Genomic DNA, 21755 nt, shown 5'->3' with positions numbered 1-21755 from the left:
TTGGCATTGTACAAGCTTTTTGAGCTATCTGCATATCCTTATGATTCTGAACGGTTTAATGGGCATTTCGAGAAATGAATGATTATATGTGATGTGTATCCAATTCAGGTACGTTTGAAATGTATACTATGTTTGAGAACAAAGGTAAGTATATGTAAAAGTGATAATATATGTTATAAATATAAGAAAATATGCTATTTGTGTAAATGAATTGGGAATATATTAAATGTATATGAACTATGTGGTGTTGAGATATTATTTGGCCATGGAGTATATGTAATTTGATGATGCTTTAATGTTTTGACTGTTAAGTTTATTTGAATATGGCTTACTAAGCTTTTGAAAGCTTACATTGTGTGTTTTTCAACTGTTTTATAGATATCGTAGCTATCGGGAGCTCGGGGATTGTCAAGGATCGTCACCACACTATCGAATCTTATTTTGGTATCTTTTGACATTGTCAATATACAAGTATGGCATGTATAGGCTAGAAGTATTTGGATATGTTTTGTAATGTATATATCATGCCATGTGATATGGCTAGTTTGTGTTTGAATTTATGGTTTGATTTTGATATATGATATGTGAAACAAATGTGCCATTATGATGTGCATTTGGTTGACCAAATAAAATGGTCAATTTTGGTAAGTTTTGGTATTTTTATATTTGAGAAATTGGTAAGTTTATAGTATGTGATTGAATAAAGTGAAATGAGGTTATGAAACAAATGTTTAGATATGATTTTGTCTAATGTTTTGTCATAATTTGGCATGACTATTAAGCATGAAATTGGTTGAAAATGTTATGGCATGATTGGTGTATGTATTGGTTATGAAATGGATGAAAATTTGGTATGAAATTGATGCTTATTTGTTACTTGCAGAGAGAACCCTTAAGGTGTGGCAAATTGGCCTTGTAAATGGCCTATTTTTGCCCACATGGGCAGAGACACGGACATGTGTCTCAGCCGTGTTGCTCGAGAGCCATTTCGAAATGAGCCTGAGCAGACCATATTCTCATACACACAAGCGTGTGCTAGGCAGTGTGGCCAAGTCAGTTTCGACGACGGGCTAGACACACGGGCGTGGGACTGGTCGTGTGACCCAAGTTAGTAGCCTCCCAAATTTTCACATGGCCTAGCACACGAGCGTGTCTTGTGGCCGTGTGGACAAGTCAGTATGTATGCCCTGTTTTGACACGATCTAGACACACGGGTGGGTCTAAAATCGTGTGAGGCACACGGCCTGATCACACGGGCGTGTGACCTGTACAACTTTAAAAAAATGTTTAAGTTTTGAAAAATTTTGTATGAGCTTGATTTATTCCTGACCTCTTTTTAAATCATGTTTAAGGTCTCGGTAACCTATGTAAGAGACTCCGTAATGATGTATGATTTTGTGTGAATGATGTTTATGAATTATTTCTGAAATTGTTTTGATTTTTCTAGTAACACCTTTAACCCTAGTCCAGCTACGGATAAGGGTTAGGGGTGTTACATATGGTTGGTATCAGAGCTACGGTTTAGTCGATTCTAGGACTAATGTAGCATATGTGAGTCTAGCTATACATGCCATATTTATGAATTGCGATAGTGTGATGAATCCTGACAATAAAAATGTGTTTTTATATAGCATATGAATCCCGAACAAGTCGTAGCTGACGATGTCGAGAGTAATGCGCCTGCTCCCTTGCAAGGGACAGCGCCATCCGACTCTAGACCGGCTACGAGTAGCCATGATGGAGAGGCTAGATAAGCCTTCTATCAAATGATGAATGATTGGTTCAGTTAGTACATTAGAACTAATGCGGTTGTTCAACAACCCCCAACCCCGACTAATCCTCCACAAGTCCCTTTTACGCCACAAGCTAATCTGACTCAGTTAAATAAGCTTCCAGTTGATAAAATTAGAAAATATGGGGCTAAAGAATTTCGTGCTACTATGAATGATGATGTTGAAATAGCCGAGTTCTGGTTAGAGAACACGACACAAGTGTTCGATGAATTGTCTCTGAATTAGGATGAATGCATAAAATATGTCGTTTTACTTTTAAGAAATATGTCGTATCACTGGTGGAAGACTTTAATATCAGTGGTTCCAAAAGAGCGAGTCACTTGGGGTTTCTTCGAAGTTGAATTCCGAAAGAAATACATCAGTCAGAGATTTATCGACCAAAAACGAAAAGAGTTTCTTGAGCTTAAACAAGACCATATGTCTGTTACAGAATATGAGCGAGAATTTGTAAGACTAAGTCAGTATGCTCGAGAATGTGTATCTACTGAGGCAATAATGTGAAAAAGTTTTGAAGATGGTCTGAATGAAGATATTCGTTTATTAGTCGGGATTCTTGAGATCAAAGAATTTGTAGTGCTTGTTGAACGAGCATGTAAAGCTGAAGAGCTCGAGAGAAAAGAAAAGTTGATTCAAAAGCTAGAGAAGTGCAAAAGAGATCATCAAGCAAGTCATTTCAATCTGCATCAAAGAAGTTTCGAGATGATTATATACGTTTAAAGGCTAATGTGGGACATGTGAGTAGAGATCATACGAGATCGCATTTCAGTTTCAGAGCTCCAGCTACATCTGTTGCCAGTGTTGGAAATGTTCAATCTGATCGCTCTGAGTGCAAACACTATGGTAAAAGACATCTCGGCAATTGTAGATTGTATGATCAAGCTTGTTTCAAATATGGATCTTTAGACCATTTTATCTGTGATTGCCCCGAGTTTGTCGAGCAAGAGATTGTGCAAAATTCGAGGCCAAGTGGCAATGCATCTCGTGGTAGACCTCCTAGAAATATGGGAAATTTGAGTGGTAGTCAGAGGGGAACAAAAGACACTACTGCTAGATCTGAGGCTCGTGCACCTACCAGAGCCTACGCTATCCGAGTTCGTGAAAAAGCTTCATCTTCAGATGTTATAACTGGTACTTTCACACTTTATGATACTTTTGTGATTGCTTTGATAGATCCTAGATCAACGCATTCTTATATATGCATGAATTTAGTGAATCGTAAGACTTTGCCTGTAGAGTCTACTGTATTCATAATAAAAGTATCGAACCCCCTAGGCAGATGTGTTTTGGTTGATAAAGTCTATAAGAATTGTCCGTTAATGTTTCCAGACATTTGTTTTTCGTCTGATCTGATATTATTACCTTTTGATGTGTTTGATATAATTCTGGGTATGGATTGGTTAACTTTGCATGATGCTGTTGTGAATTGCAAACAAAAAACTATTGATTTGAGATGCAAGAACGATGAAATAGTTTGAATTGAATCCAGTGATTTAAATGGGTTACCAGCTGTGATTTCATCAATGAAAGCTCTGAGTATTGTCAAAAAAGGTTGTGAAGTTTACTATGCCTATGTGATTGATTCGAAAGTGTTAGAAAAGAGAGTTGAATTACTGTCTGTTGTCTATGAATTCCCTGATGTGTTTCTCGAAGAACTTCTAGGATTACCTCCGATACGATAAATGGAATTTGGCATTGAATTAGTACCTGGAACTACTCTAATTTCGATAGCTCCATATAGAATGGCTTCGACCGAACTAAAAGAATTAAAGTCTCAGTTTCAAGAGTTGACCGGTAGAGGGTTTGCTAGATCGAGTTTCTCACCTTAGGGTGCACCTGTTCTGTTTGTGAAATAGAAAGATGGTACGATGAGAATGTGCATTGATTATCATCAATTGAACAAAGTTACTATCAAGAATAAATACCCTCTGCCTCGAATTGATGATTTGTTTGAACAATTGAAAAGAGCTACCGTGTTTTCGAAGATAGATTTGAGATTAGGCTATTATCAGTTGCGAGTGAAAGACTCAGACGTTCTGAAAACTACTTTTAGAATGAGGTACGGTTACTATGAGTTCTTAGTTACGCATTTTGGATTAATTAATGCACCTGCTATCTTTATGGATTTGATGAATAGAATTTTCAAACCCTATTTAGATCGATTTGTTGTTGTATTCATTGATGACATATTGATTTATTCGCGTGATGAATCTGAGCATGCCGAGCATCTGAGAATAGTGTTACAGACCTTGCGAGATAAGAAATTGCATGCAAAGTTTAGCAAATATGAATTCTAGTTACGAGAGGTCGATTTTCTAGGCCATATAGTGTTAGCATCAAGTATCTGAGTTGATCCAAGGAAAGTTTCGGCTATTCTGGATTGGAAGACTCTGAAAAATGTTTCTGAAGTCCACAGTTTTCTTAGACTTGCCGATTATTATAGACGATTCATAAATATATGATTGCAACTCTATTAACGAAACTGCTTTAGAAAGATGTGAAGTTTGAATGGTCCAAAAAGTGTCAAAAAAGCTTTGATCAATTGAAAGCCCTATTAACTAAAGCTCCAGTGTTAGTACAACCCAAATTGGGTAAAAAAATTCTGATCTATAACGATGCTTCATTGAATAGTTTGGGATGTGTTTGATGCAGGAAGGCAAAGTCATTGCTTCTGCTTCGAGACAGCTAAAATCGCACGAAAAGAACTATCTGATGCACGATCTAAAATTAGCTACGATTGTGTTTGCTTTGAAATTTTTGCGTCACTATCTGTTTGGTGAGAAATTTCATGTATATTCTGATCATAAGAGTTTGAAATATCTGATGACTCTGAAAGATCTGAATTTGCGACAAAGAAGGTGGTTAGAATTCTAAAAGACTATGAGCTTGTGATTGATTATCATCTGGGAAAAGCAAATGTTGTTACTGATGCTTTGAGTCAAAAATCACTATTTGCTCTACGTGGGATGAATGCTCATTTGGTTGTGTCCAATGATGGTTCGATTTTAGAAGAATTAAAAGCAAGACCGTTATTCATTCAATAGATTTTGATGCTCAGAAGGTTGATAATGAGATTTTAGCAAAACGAGCTCAGAGTGATTCAGATTTTGATTCAGAATTTAGAGTTGATAAAGATAATTTTCTGAGATTCCAAGTTCGAATTTGTGTTCTGAGAAATCCATAATTGATTTAGATGATTTTGAATGAAGCTCACAATAGTCATTTATCTATTCATCTGGGTAGTATGAAAATGTTTAATGATCTGAGACAGCTTTATTGGTGGCCTAGTATGAAGCGTGATATCTTTTTATTTGTTGCGAAATGCTTAATCTGTCAGCAAGTTAAAGCTGAACATCAAGTGCCCTCTAGTTTGTTACATCCAATTATGATTCCGGAATGGAAATGAGATAGAGTGACAATGGACTTTGTTTCGGGTTTGCCCATATCTCTGAGAAAGAAATATGCAATCTGGATTGTAGTTGATCGATTGATGAAATTAGCCCATTTTATTCCAGTACGATCCGATTACTCACTTGATAAGTTAGCTGAGTTATACATTTCTGATATTGTGAGATTGCACGGTGTGCCATTATCTATTGTGTTAGATAGAGATTCGATATTCACATCACGATTTTGGAAGAAACTGCAAGAGGCTTTAGGTACGGAGTTGCATTTTAGTACTACTTTTCACTAGAAAATGGATGGTCAATCCGAGCGAATTATTTAAATACTCGAGGATATGTTGAGATGTTGCATTCTTGAGTTTGAAGGTACGTGGGAACAGTATTTTCCATTGATTGAATTCAAATACAATAATAGTTTTCAATCAAGCATCAAAATGGCACCGTACGAAGCCTTATATGGTCGTAAATGTCGTACACCTTTGTATTGGACCGAGCTCAGCGAGAATAATATTCACGGGATTGACTTGATAAAAGAGACTGGATAAAAAAGTAAAAGTGATCCGAGATAGTCTGAAAGCAGCTTTCGATCGTCAGAAATCATATACAGATTTGTAACGAAAAGACATTAAATTTGAGATCGGAGACAAAGTGTTTTTGAAAGTCTCATTGTGGAAGAAAGTACTTCGATTTGGCAAAAAAAGGCAAATTGAGTCCTAGGTTTATCAGGCCGTATGAAATTATCGAGCGTATTGGACCGATTGCATATAGATTGTTATTGCCACCTGGGCTAGAAAGGATACACAATGTATTTCACGTATCAATGCTTCGACGATATAGATCTGATCCATCTCATGTAATTCCTTTGTCTGAGATAGAGATTCAGTTTGATATGACCTACGACGAAGAACCGATTCGTATTTTAGCTCGTGAGGTTAAAGAATTGTGAAATAAGGAAATTTCATTAGTAAAAGCATTGTGGCGTCGACACGATGTTGAAGAGGCTACATGGGAGCCTGAAGATGCTATGAGACAGTAATATCCGAATCTGTTCAACGATAAGATTTTCGGGGACGAAAATCCCTAAAGGGGAGAATTGTAACAGTCTGGTTTAGACCCTAGTTAGAATAGTGGTTTCGAGACAGCATATTCGAGTCAGAAAAATATTTTAATATTATTTTCTGTGCTTAATATGTGAATTGACATGTGTGAAAGTTTCGTATAAAAATTTAATCGTTTGTGTGCTCAATTTGATAAAAGGACCTAATCGCATAAAATGTAAAAGTGGCCTTCTAATTGTTAAACTGCCTATTTGATATGTCTTTGTAAATGAAAGCTCCTTATGTTGATATTTGACCACTGTAAGCTTGAATGGACATTAATGACCTTGTATGTTAATGGTTTAAATGTTAATTAACTAAGGGTAAAATGGTAATGGATTAATTATGTTTAATTAATAAAACAAATGCTTGCAATTTAGTTCAGTCATGCTTATTATTGTCGAAAATCAAATAAAAAAGAAAGAAAAAAGGATTCTTAGGGTTCGGCAATTGATTCCTTTGATTAAAGTATGAGTTTTGTTCTATTTTTGATAATTTCTACATTTTTGTGATCGTTGCTTTGAATACTATCAAGCCCATGTCTTAATTTCTGAATTTGGTGATGATTTCGAAATATGCCATTGATGAAATTGTGAGATTTATGGAGTTAGATGATAGAAATTGAAAGATATGTGTTGGGTTAGCATATTTTGTCTTTGAAATTTTGATGAATTTGAGTAAAATGGGCTAAATTGTGAAATTTGTAATTTGAGGGATTAAAATGTGAAATAAATGAAATATGTGGGCTTATATGAGCTATAGAAATATTCGGCCAAGCATATGTCTAAAGAAATTTTTTGTATTTTGTGATTTTATGAATTAGGGACTAAATTGTTAAAATGTGAAAATGTGAGGGCTAATTTGTAATTTGTAAAATACCCTAAATATGTGTTTTTGGATTTATTTGAATGAATGAGAGTTTGAATAAGTTAAATTTGAATTTATATAAATCAAGAACTAAAGAAAACGGAATTAGATAGGGGGAAATCGAAAGACGTCGAGTAGTCGATTCCATCTATCTGAATCTGTATGAGGTAAGTCTATATACAAATAAATGTATTTGAAATGGTTTATTTATCCTTATATGTTATTGAACAATGATAAATGGTTTTATGCCTTGAATATGAGATATCTGAGAAAGTATCGACAGAGTTTTGACGTCCGAAAAGCCCCGTACGAACCCTAGGAATAGTTAGGATATAATGTCATGACATAGGACTTAGTATTTGTTCTCATGTAAGACCAAGTCTGGGACATTGGCATCGACTTATGATTTAGTGTAAGACCACGGCTAGGACGTTGGCATCGTATTTGATTTCGTGTAAGACCCTGTTTGGGACAGCGGCATCGATATTTGATTACATATAAGACCACGTCTAGGACGTTGGCATTGTACGAGCTTTTTGAGCTATCCACGCATCCTTATGATTCTGAACAATTCAACAGGCATTCCGAGAAACAAATGATTATATGTGATGTGTATCCGATTCAGGTACGTTTTAAATGTATATTATGTTTGAAAACAAAGGTAAGTATATGTACAAGTGATGATATATGTTATAAGTATAAGAAAATATGCTATATGTGTAAATGAATTGTGAATATGTTAAATGTATATGAATTATGTGGTTTTGAGATATTATTTGGCCGTGGAGTATATGTAATTTGATGATGTTTTAATGTTTTGAATGTTAAGTTTATTTGTATATGGCTTACTAAGCTTTTGAAAGCTTACTTTGTGTGTTTTTCAACTATTTTATAGAAATCGTAGCTATCGGGTGCTCGGGGATCATCAAGGATCGTAACCACACTATTGAACCTTATTTTGGTATCTTCTGACATTGTGAATATAATAGTATGGCATGTATAGGCTGGAAATATTTGGATATGTTTTGTAATGTATATATCATGCCATGTGATATGGCTAGTTTGTGTTTGAACTTATGGTTTGATTTTGATATATGATATGTGATGCAAATGTGCCGTTATGATGTGCATTTGGTTGACCAAATAAAATGCTCAATTTTGGTAAGTTTTGGTATGTGTATATTTGAGAAATTAGTAAGTTTATAGTATGTGATTGAATGAAGTAAAATGAGGTTATGAAACAAATGTTTAGATATGATTTTGTCTTATGTTTCGTCATAATTTGGTATGACTATTAAGCATGAAATTGGTTGAAAATGTTATGGCATGATTGGTGTATGAATTGGTTATGAAATGGATGAACATTTGGTATGCAATTGATGCTTATTTGTTTCTTGTAGGGAGGACCCTTAAGGGGTGGCAAATTGGCGTTGTAAATGGCCTATTTTTTCCCACACGAGCTTAGAGATAGGCGTGTGTCTCAACTGTGTTGCTCGAGGGCCATTTCGAAATAAACCTGAGTAGACCACAAGGTCGCACACACAGGCGTGTGTTAGGCCATGTGGTCAAGTTAGTTTCGAGCACGGGCTAGACACACGGGTGTGTGACTGGCCGTGTTACCCAAGCCAGTAGCCTCCCTAATTTCCACACGGCCTAGCACATGGGCGTGTCTTGTGGCCGTGTGGACAAGTCAGTATGTATATCCTGTTTTGACACAACCTAGACACGCAAGCGTGTCTAAAGCTGTGTGAGGCACACAGCCTGATCACATAGGCATGTGACCTGTACAACTTTAAAAAAAATGTTTAAGTTTTGAAAAATTTTGTATGAGCTCGGTTTAGTCTCGATCTCTTTTTAAAGCATGTTTAAGGTCTCGTTGACCTATGTAAGGGACTCCGTAATGATTAATGATTTTGTGTGAATGATGTTTGTGAATTATTTGTGAAATGTTTCGATTTGTCCGATAACACCTTTAACCCTAGTCTGGCGACGGATACAAGCTAGGGGTGTTACAAATAGCCTCGTTATTGGAGTAGCAATCATTGAAAACCCTTTAAGAAACCGTCTATAATAATCGGCCAAGCCTAAGAAGCTTCTCACCTCGCTCACATTCCTTGGTGGTTTCCAATCAATAATGGTTGATATCTTACTCGAGTCAACTCTAATACCGTCTCCCGAAACAATATGTCCTAAAAACCTGACTTCGCGAAGACAAAATTCACTTTTACTAAACTTAGCATATAACTGCTTCTCTCTCAAAGTTTGCAAAACCGTCCTTAAATGCTCAGCATGTTCGGTCTCATCACGGGAATAAATCAATATGTCATCAATAAACACCACAACAAATTTATCCAGATAAGGTCGAAATATTTTGTTCATTAAATCCATAAATATGGCGAGAGCATTGGTTAACCCAAAAGGCATGACAAGGAACTCATAGTGACCATACCTCGTTTGCAATGCAGTTTTTGGTACATCTGATTCCTTGACCTACAACTGATAGTAGCTGGACCTCAGGACTATCTTTGAAAATACCATGGCTCCCTTCAACTGATGAAATAGATCATCAATCCTTGGCAAAAGATACTTGTTCTTTATAGTCACCTTGTTGAGCTGCTTATAATCTATACATAGCCTCATCGAACCATCTTTTTTCTCCACAAATAACACAAGAGCACCCCAAGGTGAAAAGCTCAGTCTCATAAAACCGTTGTCAGTCAACTCCTATAACTAAACTTTTAACTCTTTTAATTTCGTCGGGCCCATCCTATAGGGGCAATCAAAATAGGTGCAGTGCTAGGAAGCAAATCGATGCCAAACGCTGCTTCCCTTATATGAGGTAACCCAGGCAATTCTTCTAGAAACACATTCGGATACTCACATACTATTGGTACATACTCAATCTTTGATTCAGACTCTTTAGTGTTCAATACAGAGGCAAGGTAAGCTTCATAACCCTTTCTTATGCATCTTCGAGCAGACATGGAAGAAATCACTGTAGGCATGCTATTTAATTCACTTAGTTCAACTAAAAGAACATTACCATTCTCACATTTCAGTTCGATAAATTTTCTTCCACAATTCATTACCACATCATGAGCAGTCAACCAATCCATACCAAGAATTACATCAAATTCATCAAACAGTAGTAGCATAAGATTAGCGGAAAAACAATGACCCCTAATCATCAAAGGGCATTTCTTACACACTTTATCAACTAGCACTGTAACACCCCTTACCTGTATTCGATGCCGAAATAGGGTATGAGGCATTACCTGAACACATACACTTGTAAACATATTAAACGAAGTCCTAAAATTTCATTCAATTTAAAATCATTCATACACATGCATATCATCCCTTATACGGGCCTACGAGGCCCAATACATACTTTGGAAGTGGCCCGGGACTAAACTATGAACTTTGAAAAACATTAGGAAATTTCTTGGAAATAGGGGTATACGCCCATGTCCAAGGCCATGTTCTTCACACAACCATTCACATGCTTCACTTTCTATAATTAATCATCATACACTCATTCAACCAAGTCATGCAAGCTTGCACATCCACAAAATACAACATCATAAACATATAACTTAACTAATATTAGCCATCCTCAATGGCCTTATACAAAATGAACTATCAAATATTATAGGCCAACATTTTTGGCCAACTCATAATAACATATACACATAATCAAGTCCCTATACATGTCATAGACTTAAAAATACTTGAAGATCGTTAATACTATACCAATCAATAACTTGTTAGTGTGATAGAATCTCTGACTACTTCCAACTCCGGCTAGCATCTGTGACACTGTAGAAAAAAGGAAAGGAAGGGGGGTAAGCATTATCGCTTAGTAAGTAGGTATGTAAATGATAAGTAATCTATTAACATGCTTTTATAAATCTCCACAATATGTTCTCAAGATAATACAATCATAATTGCACATAGTTCCACTATTTATTCATGTTCATCTCAAGCTATCTACTTGAGTCACAATCACTAAATTATTTATATCTTAAGCTACAGAACTCCAAATTAAGATCCACTAATTTTCCCTAAAACTAGTCTCATATATATTCTTACCATAAAATTTCCAGAATTTTTGGTGTAGCAAATAAGTACAGTTTATTCTTTAAAGTCACCCCTGTTTTGCTGTACGACAGTTCCGACCCCTCTTCACTAAAAATTAATTATCTCTTCATACAATATTTGAATAATGTTCCTGTTTGTTTCTTTCGAAAAAAGACTCATTAAGGATTTTAAAAATATAAATTATAAACCTTAATTATTTTTTTAAAATTTTTAATAATTTTCCCAAATCAAAATAGGGGATTCTGAAATCATTCTAACTCTGTCTCACAAAAATTCAAATATCTCATAACATGAAATTAGTTTCTTACATCATTTCCTTTATATGAAAATAGACTCAATAAGATTTTATTTAATATCTTATTAAACTTCTAATTTAATTTCCACCATTTTTGGTGATTTTTCAAAGTCACACAACTACTGCTGTCCAAAACTATTTTATTACTAAATTTCACTATTTCATGTTTTCTTTGTAGTAACTTTCATTGTAACACTTACTCCATATCAATCTTACCAAAGTTCGATCACATATCGAGCACGTTGCTCATAAGTGTACACACACGAACCTACACTTATTCATCACATAGTCATATTCAATTACAGCTAGTCATTTCCCGTTGAACATATCGGAATAATAACAGATGCCCGGTGGCCTGCACATAGTACCACCCTTATAGTCAAAGCTACATTCTTCACAAAGTGGCCTTCACATAGTACCACACTTTGATCAAAACCATCTCTTACACATAGTGGCCTGCACTTAGTACCACACATGTGATCGAAGCTATCGGGTACACATAGTAGCCTGCACTTAGTACTACACATGCGACCTAACCATCTGGTACATGTAGTAGCCTGCACTTACTACTACACACGTGACCTAAAACCATTTTAAACACATAGTAGCTTACACATAGTACTACACATGTGTTCTCACAATGGAATATTCGTATATTTTCTATTTCGAAGGTCCAATCGGGAAATTCCTCACTTTTCATCCTTTTGCCAATTCATCCATAATCAATTTCAATTCATAATATACATCAAGTGATCATTCAATATGCAACCACATCTCATATAATAACAAAATATTATAACATAAATAAAAATGTTATATTATTTACATACAAACTTACCTTGGTAGCACAATCGGTCAAAAGGTCTTATTCGTCATATTCTTTGTTTTCCTCCCATTCTAAGTCCGAATCTCGTTTTCCTTGATAATCGAGTTTGGAAGCTTGAAAACCCCTAGCCATGGTTTCCTCTTTTGAAATTTGGCCATAGCTTGAAAATGTACACAATTTTGCTTTGATTTTGGCTTTTTAATTCTTTTAATTACTAAATGACCAAAATGCCCTTAACTTAAAAATATTCTATTTCACCTATTTCATATCCATTTTTGTCCAAAAAATTATCCAATGGTCTAATTACCATTTAAAGACCTCCAATTTAAAATTTCATAACAATTGGACACCTCTAGCATGTAGAACTCAACTTTGCACTTTTTACAATTTAGTCCTTTTGACTAAATTGAGTGGCCAAACGTTAAAATTTTCGAACGAAATTTTCATAAAATCATTTAGTGAAATCATAGACCATAAAATATATAACAAAAATAAATTTTCTTACATCGAATTTTTGGTCTCGAAACCACTGTTTCGACTAGGCCCAAAATCGAGCTGTTACAACTTTCCCCCCTTTAGTGATTTTTGTCCCCGAAAATCTTACCAAAATAAATTGCTTTCAACTCTCATGAATTACTTCCACTAATTTCTCAGAATCATAAATCAAATCAACCTCGTATATATTTCTAGTCACCTTTAAACTTTAACACATCGTGTCAGAGTATATCGTCAAAGTTTTGAATTACTATTTCAGACTTACCACTGATTTACAGGTGTATTACCGTGCCAGATGCAACTGCGTATTCATAGTTTCCTGTAGCTATTTCCATAATTGGGATTTAGCCCTCGGATCTCAATCCAAAATAATAGAGATTGATACTTTGCATAATCGAATAATCCCAAAAAAATCTTACTTTGTTGGTTTGTTAAAAAAGAAATATGTACAAAAATGATCAATCACAATCCGATAACATCTGTGATTGTATCTGCTTTCCCAGAGATTAATCTATAACTAATCACGATCTTTCAATAGCTCATGTCTTTAACGCTATCTTAACTTCAGATCTTTCTATGACATTAGATACTTTAATTCTTGAAATCAGGGAACATGTGACATTAACTGTATAAAACCATGAACCATCACTTTACATTATAGTAATAAAACACATTCCAATCCATTCAATAGTACATCATTGAAAAATCATGAATTCATTACTCAATTCAAACTAAACTCAGAACTATAGCTTCGGTTAATAGTATATTCAACTGTTTTCAACTTTGCTAACATGCACAAACCATCCAAATTTTCGTAAACGTGATAACCATATCATTCAGAATAGCTTTAACTCATAATAACATCATCAGATTAGAACAAATCTAATAGGTGTATCTCGGTATCATACTTTCTAGAATATCAATCGTTCATTCAGACTGTCTATCGATATACTCATGAATGCACAAAATTTATTACCATAACTGAGGATGCTTTAACTACATGTAACTCAAATCACATTTCAACTGACCAATTCACTTTGATAAAAACAACCAAGTCAATTTCGATTATTACATAATAACATAACAAAATGCTCATTTCGTCATGTTGTTAGGACAGTTCAAACATGTAATCTTTCATAGTTCTTTCAACATGCCAGTCACAGATATATACTAACTGTATTAACTCAGACAAAACATAACATCCTACTTGACCTCATTGACTATCATAATCCACACTTTTGCTGATATCGGCTTCAAGGATAAGCCATACTTACTAAATTAAACAATAAGGATGATAATAAAATGAAGATAATGAAATCCGAGATACAAGACCATACTGAATGTCTGAGAATACTACTCAAATGAAATAATAGAGATCCTGACGATTCCTCAAAGAAAACCAAAAGGAAAAGAAACATTGTTCATACATTCATTAACTTTTTATCTCTGACATAACGAAATAGGATACCAATGGAATATAGAAGAATACCAATCATAAATTAATCAGACCAACAATACTTTCATCAGAAAAGAAGCAACCACAAATACCCCTAAGAATGTAAGAATACATAGAATACCTAGAAGAGATAGTCATAAATTACTCAATTGTAGCTGTCATACTCAAATATCTTTACAACTCAAACAAATCGACTGCTCAACAACCTCCACCCCCACCTGTTCCTTAACAAAACCCTGTTATTCCTCAAGTTATAGATTTGACACGGTTGAATAATGCGCCAGTGGATAAGATTCAAAAACATGAAGTTGAGGAGTTTCGGGCTACTATTGATGATGATGCTGAGAGAGGTGAGTTCTGGCTTGAGAACACAATCCAAGTATTTAATGAATTTTCTTGTACTCCTGATGAATGTATCAAACGTGTGGTATCTTTACTTAGAGATAATGCGTAACATTGGTGGAAAATGTTGATATCTGTGGTTCCTGGTGAATGGGTTACCTGGGAGTTCTTTCAATCCGAGTTCCAAAAGAAGTACATAAGTCAACGATTTCTCAATCAGAAACATAAAGAGTTTCTAGAATTGAAACAAGGTCGGATGACTGTTATTGAATATGAAAGAGAATTCGTACGTTTAAGCAAATATGTTCGAGAGTATGTGTCTACTAAGGAGATCATGTGTAAACGATTTGTTAACAGGTTAAATGAAGTTATAAAACTATTAGTCGAGATTCTTGAATTGAAAGAATTTTTCCTTCTAGTTGAGAGGGCTTGTAAATTTGAGAATCTTAGCAAAGAAAAGAGAAAAGCAGACTCAGAAGCTAGAGACTCGAGAAAGAGATCAATGAGTAAGTCGTATTAATCTTTATCAAAGAAATTTCAGGACTCATTTAATCGTTCTAATGCATCAATGGGACATTCAATCAAAGATCGTTAAAAGTAACCTGTAAGTTTTAAAGCTCAAGCTACACTTATTATTGGTGTTGGCAGTGTAAGACAAAATCGATCTGAGTGTAAACATTGTGGAAAACGGTATATCACTGATTGTAGATTTAATGATCGAGCCTATTTTAAATGTGGATCATTAGATCATTTCATTCGTAGCTTTCTTGAGTTGGCTGAGCAAGATACAGTACAAAACATGAGACCGAGTAACACTGTAATTAGAGGTAGACCACCCAGAAACACAAGAAATATAAGTGGTAGCCAAAGAGCAATTAAAGATTCTGCTGTGAGGTCAGAGGCCAGAGCACCTGCATGAGCCTACGTTATTCACGCTCGTGAAGAAGCGTGATCTCCAGATGTTATCACTGGTACTTTCACTCTTTATGATACTAAAGTTATTGTATTGATAGATCCAGGATCAACTCATTTGTATATATGTGTGAATTTAGTATCCAGTAAGACTTTGCTTGTAGAGTCTACTGAATTTGTAATTATGTATCAAACCCCTTAGGCAAGTGTGTTTTGGTTGATAAAGTGTGTAAGAGCTGTCCATTGATGATTCGGGATTTCTTTTTTCTTGCTGATCTGATGTTGTTGCCATTTGATGAATTTGATATAATTCTAGGTATGGATTGGCTAATGCTACCTGATGCTATAGTAAACTATAAACGAAAGATGATTAATTTGAGATGTCAAAATAATGAGATTATTTGGATTGAGTCAGATGATTTGAATGGTTTACCAGCAGTGATTTCATCAATATTAGCTTAGAAATATGTGAGAAAGGGTTACGAAGCTTATTTTGCTTATGTGCTTGATACAAAAGTGACTGAAAAGAAGATCAAATCAGTGCCAGTTGTGTGTGAGTATCCAGATGTATTTCTCGAAGAGTTATCGGGTTTACCACCGATCTGAAAGGTTGAGTTTGGCATTGAGTTAGTGCTGGGAACTACATTGATATCGATAGCTCCGTACAGAATGGCTCTGACATAGTTAAAAGAATTGAAAGTCCAGTTGCAAGAATTGACGAATAGAGGTTTTGCTAGACCGAGTGTCTCACCTTGGGGTGCCCCTGGGTTGATTGTTAAAAAGAAAGATGGCACTATGAGAATGTGTATAAACTACTGACAGCTCAATAAAGTGACAATCAAGAACAAATACCCTCTACCGCAGATTGACGATTTGTTTGATCAATTGAAAGGGGCTACAGTGTTTTCGAAGATAGATTTGATCAGGTTATTATCAGTTGAGAGTTAAAGACTCTGATGTGCCAAAGACTACATTTAGAACGAGTAATGGTCACTATGAATTTTTGGTTATGTCTTTCAGGTTAATGAATACACTTGCTATCTTTATGGACTTAATGAACCGGATTTTCAGACCGTACCTAGATTGATTTGTCGTTGTATTTATTGATGACATTTTAATTTACTCTAGTGATGAATCTGAACATGAAGAACATTTGAGAATCGTGCTACAAACATTGAGAGATAAGCAGTTGTATACAAAATTTAGCAAATGTGAGTTTTGGCTATGAGAGGTTAGTTTTCTGGGATATATAGTTTCAGTCGCGGGTATCTAGGTTGATCCGAGTAAGATTTTTGCAATAATTGATTGGAAGCCTCCGAGAAATGTATCTGAAGTCCATAGTTTTTTGGGACTTGCTGGTTATTATAGGCAATTTGTGAAAGACTTTTTGATGATTGTGACTCCGATGACGAAATTGCTTCAAAAAGATGTTAAGTTCGAGTGGTCAGATAAATGTCAAAAAAGTTTTGAGTAGATAAAAGCTTTATTGACTGGAGCTACAGTGTTAGTTCAGCCTGAGTTGGGTAAAGAATTCATAATTTTTAGTGATACATCATTAAATGGCCTGGGTTGTGTTTTGATGCTGGAAGGCAAAGTTGTAGCTTATGCCTCGAGCCAGTTGAAGCCGCACGAAAAGAATTACCCAACGCACGATTTGGAGTTAGCAGCTATAGTGTATTCATTGAAAATTTGGCATCACTATTTGTTTAGTGAGAAATGCCACATCTTTACTGGTCACAAGAGTTTGAAATATTTGATGACTCAGAAATATCTAAATTTGCGACAACGGTGGTGGCTTGAAATACTAAAAGATTGCGAGTTAGTGATCAATTATCATCCATGAAAGGCTAATGTAGTTGCTGATGCATTGAGCCGAAAGTCCTTATTTGCTTTACGTGCTTTGAATACACATTTGGCTTTGTCTAACGATGGTTCCTTAGTAGCCGAGTTGAAAACGAGACCGTTATTCATGTAGTAGATTTGTGGGGCTCAAAATCTTGATAATGAACTGCAAGCAAAACGAACTCAATGTGATTTGAACCCTGATTCAGAGTTTCAAGTTGATTCTGATGATTGCTTAAGATTCAGAGACCGAATATGTGTTCTGAGAAATTTAAAGTTGATTCAGATTATTTTGAACGAAGCACATAGTAGTCATTTATTTGTTCATCTGAGAAGCACGAAAATGTATAATGATTTGAAACAGCTTTATTGGTAGCATGTTATGAAACATGATATTTCTGAATTTGTTTCAAAATGTTTAATTTGTTAACAAGTCAAAGCTGAACATCAAGTACCGTCAGGTTTATTACAGCCTATCATGATTCCCGAGTGGAAATGGGATAGAGTGACTATCGATTTTGTTTCGGGTTTGCCCTTATCTCTAAGAAAGAAAGATGCGATCTGGGTCGTTGTAGACAGATTGACAAAATCAACTCATTTTATCCCTGTACGTATAGATTACTCGCTTGATAATTTAGCTGAGTTATATATCTCTGAGGTGGTGAGATTGCACGGGGTACCTATTTCTATTGTTTCGGATTAAGATCCAAGGCTCACATCACTGTCTTGGAAGAAACTGCAAGACGCACTGGGTACAAAGCTACATTTCAATACTTCATTTCAACTGTAAATGGATGGTCAATCTGAGTGAGTTATTCAGATACTCGAAGATATGTAACGTTGTTGCATTCTTGAGTTCGAAGGTACGTGGGAAAAATATTTGCCATTGATTGAATTTGCTTATAATAATAGCTTTCATTCGAGTATTAAAATGGCATCGTACGAATCTCTATATGGTCATAAATGCCGCACACCGTTGTATTGGACTGAGCTTAGTGAAAATAAGATTCATGGAGTTGATCTAATTAGAGAGACTGAAGAAAAAGTGAAAGTGATTCGTGATAGTTTGAAAGCAGCTTTGAATAGACAAAAATCTTACGTAGATTTGAAACGAAAAGATATTGAGTTTCAGATTGGGGATAGAGTGTTTCTAAAAGTGTCACCATGGAAAAAGATATTTTGGTTTGGTTGAAAAGGGAAATTGAGTTCGCGATTCGTTAAACCGTATGAGATTATCGAGCGAGTCAGACTAGTTGCTTATCGGTTATCCTTACCGTCTGAATTAGAAAAAATACATAATTTATTTCATGTGTCGATGCTTCGACAATATCAATCCAACCCTTCACACATTATTTCTCCTTCTGAAGTTGAGATTCATTCAGATTTGTCATATAGTGAAGAACCGATTCAGATTCTAGCTCGTGAGATTAAAGAGCTGAGAAATAAGAAAATTTTGTTAGTGAAAGTCTTGTGGCATCAGCACGAGGTTGAAGAAGCTACGTGGGAACCCGAGGATGCTATGAGAAAGCAATATCCAAATCTATTCACTGGTAAGGTTTTCAGGGACGAAAATCCCAAAGGAGGGAGAGTTGTGACAACCCGATTTTAGCTAAATTGGAATAGTGGTTTTAGAACCACAAATCTGAGGTCAAAATTTTATTTTAATATTATTTTTGGTGTTTACAGCATGTGATTATATATGTATGAAAGCTTCGTGAAATAATTTTTTCGTTTGGATGCTTAATTTGAGAAAAGGACTAAATTGCGTAAAATGCAAAAGTGGCATTCTATATGTCAAATGTGTTTAATTCCTATGATTTATTAAATGAAAGGTCCTTATGATGTTATTAGACCATTTATAGTGGAATTTGACATAAATGGGCCTAATTGAATGTTTTAAATGGTTTTTAATTAAGGTTAATTTGGTAATTTGGTTATTAATGTTAATATTAATTAAACAAAACAAGAATAAGACTTATTATCATCATCATCCTTAACCGAAATTGAGAAAGAAAAAGAAACGATTTTAGGGCTTTGATATTCGGCTAGCATATTCCTTGATTAAGGTATGTTCTTTGCTCGGTTTTTGATAATTTTTACGTTTTTAAGATCGTTGCTTCGTGTTTTAGCTAGCCCATACCCTAATTTCTGAATTGGTTGATGAATTTGTGAGTTTCCATTGATTATAGCTTGATGTTTTTGAATTTTGATGATGGAAAATGAATATTTGTTGATAGTTATACAAGTTTTATAAAGTGATTTTTGACAAAAATGTCAAAAAGGGATTAATTTGTAAAATGTGAAAATTATGTGGTTGAAATGTGAAATAAATGTGAAATATGGACTGCTAGGGACCTATAGTAAATTCGGACAAGCGTGGGTTTGGTCAAATTTGGTGTAATATGTGTTTTTGTGAAATGAGGACTGAATTGAATACATGTGGAACTTTAGGGGCTAAAGTGTAAAAATGACCAAATAGATATTTTGGATGAAATTGAATGATTTGATGAAATTGAATGATTTGATGAATAAATGAGTTAATTTTTAATGTATATAGATCAAGAACGAAAGAAATCGGATATAGATCAGAGGAAATTGAAAGTTGTCGAGTAGTCGATCTGATCCGATCATTTTTTTTACAATGTAAGTTCATATGCAAATAAATACCTTTAAATTGATTTATATATGTTTATTTGTCATTGAATTGCTATGGTTGTTGAACGAGCAAATACAAGCAAGAATCGATGAAGTTACGATATCCAAAAGTCTCGTACGAACCTTAGGAATAATATAGGATACAAATGTCATGACATTAGGTTACACAGATGTGATTACATGTAAGACCATATCAGGGACATTGACATTATATTGTGATTATGTGTAAGACCATGTCTAGGGCATTGGCATCGTTATATGATTTCGTGTAAGACCCTGTTTGGGACAATAGCATCGATATGTGATAACATTTAAGACCATATTCGGGATATGGCGTTGTAAGAGCTATATGTGATTTCTGAGTATCCTTAACGATTTTGAATGGTTCAATGGGCTAAGTCAAGATGAGAAAGAATATTAGATTGAATTAAGTGACACAGGTACATACAAGATTCATACGGGTATTGAAAAGGGAAGTATTTGATGAAATTACTTCTGAATTTGAATAAGTATTCATTGTGAAAGGTTTGTGTATCTATTTATGCTTACTCATATTTTACCTATTGATGGAAATAACATTGATTCATGTGGAAATTCATTTCTGTATGGCCTACTAAGCTTTTAAAGCTTGCTTTGTGTGTTCTTTCCCTGTTTTATAGATAATCGAATTTAGCTCAGACTCGGGAATTATCAGGAACATCGTCACACTATCGACTACTTGTTGGTATTTTTGGATGCTTTTTAAATATGGTATATGGCATGTATAGGCTAGTGAGTTGATGATAAATTTTGAAATATGATATTAGCCATGTGTGTTGGCTTGTGAAATGATGTAAATGTTGGTGTGCATGGCCATTTAAGTTGGTTTGAATTAGGTGTTTGGTAAGTAATACATGATGTATAAGTTGCCTTATGTTTTGGTATGTTTGGTATGGTTATATGGTTGCTCAAGTAGCTAGTTGTCATTTGGTGAGCTAAATCTTGAAAGATTATATGTTATGGCTTGATTTTGAGATGATGAAATGGTATGTTTTGAAGCATGAAATAGATGATAAGATGATGAAGAAATGCATTTAGAAGTTATGTAAGTTTGATGATTTTGGCATATTGATTTGGTATGTTTTGGCTGTGGATTTGAGTATTTAAGAGGATGGTTTATAAATGGCATGAAATGTGTATGAAATAACATGTTTTGGTTGCCTATTAATGTATTGAATTGGTAAAAATTTTGTGGTTTAGGTATGCTTGAGAAAGGGTAAGAAATGTGGCTTCAACCAAGAGTATTTTCACTCCACGCAGCTAAGTAGACAGGTGTGTGGCTTGACCGTGTGACACAAGGCTTTGGTACACGGCCGTATGTCCCCTGGGGTAGCCCTTCGAATTAAGTCAGTATACCCTACAGGTTTGGCATGGCCTAGACACACGAGCGTGTCTACTAGCTGTGTAAGACACATGGACTGGCACATGGGTGTGTGGTCGGCCATGTGACCCAAGTCAGTAACACCTTTAGATTTCACACGGCTTGACACACAGGTGTTGTAACATCTCGAAATAGGGCCTAAATGGCATAGTGGTTATGAAACCACAAATTTGAGATAGAAAAGTTTATTTCGATTAATTTTTATGATTTACCGAGTGATTAGATGCATGTGTTAGAGTATTGATAAGAAATT

The sequence above is a fragment of the Gossypium arboreum genome, chromosome 13 (assembly GCF_025698485.1).
Source record: "Gossypium arboreum isolate Shixiya-1 chromosome 13, ASM2569848v2, whole genome shotgun sequence".
Lineage (NCBI taxonomy): Eukaryota > Viridiplantae > Streptophyta > Magnoliopsida > Malvales > Malvaceae > Gossypium > Gossypium arboreum.
Note: the sequence above shows the minus strand (reverse complement) of the source record.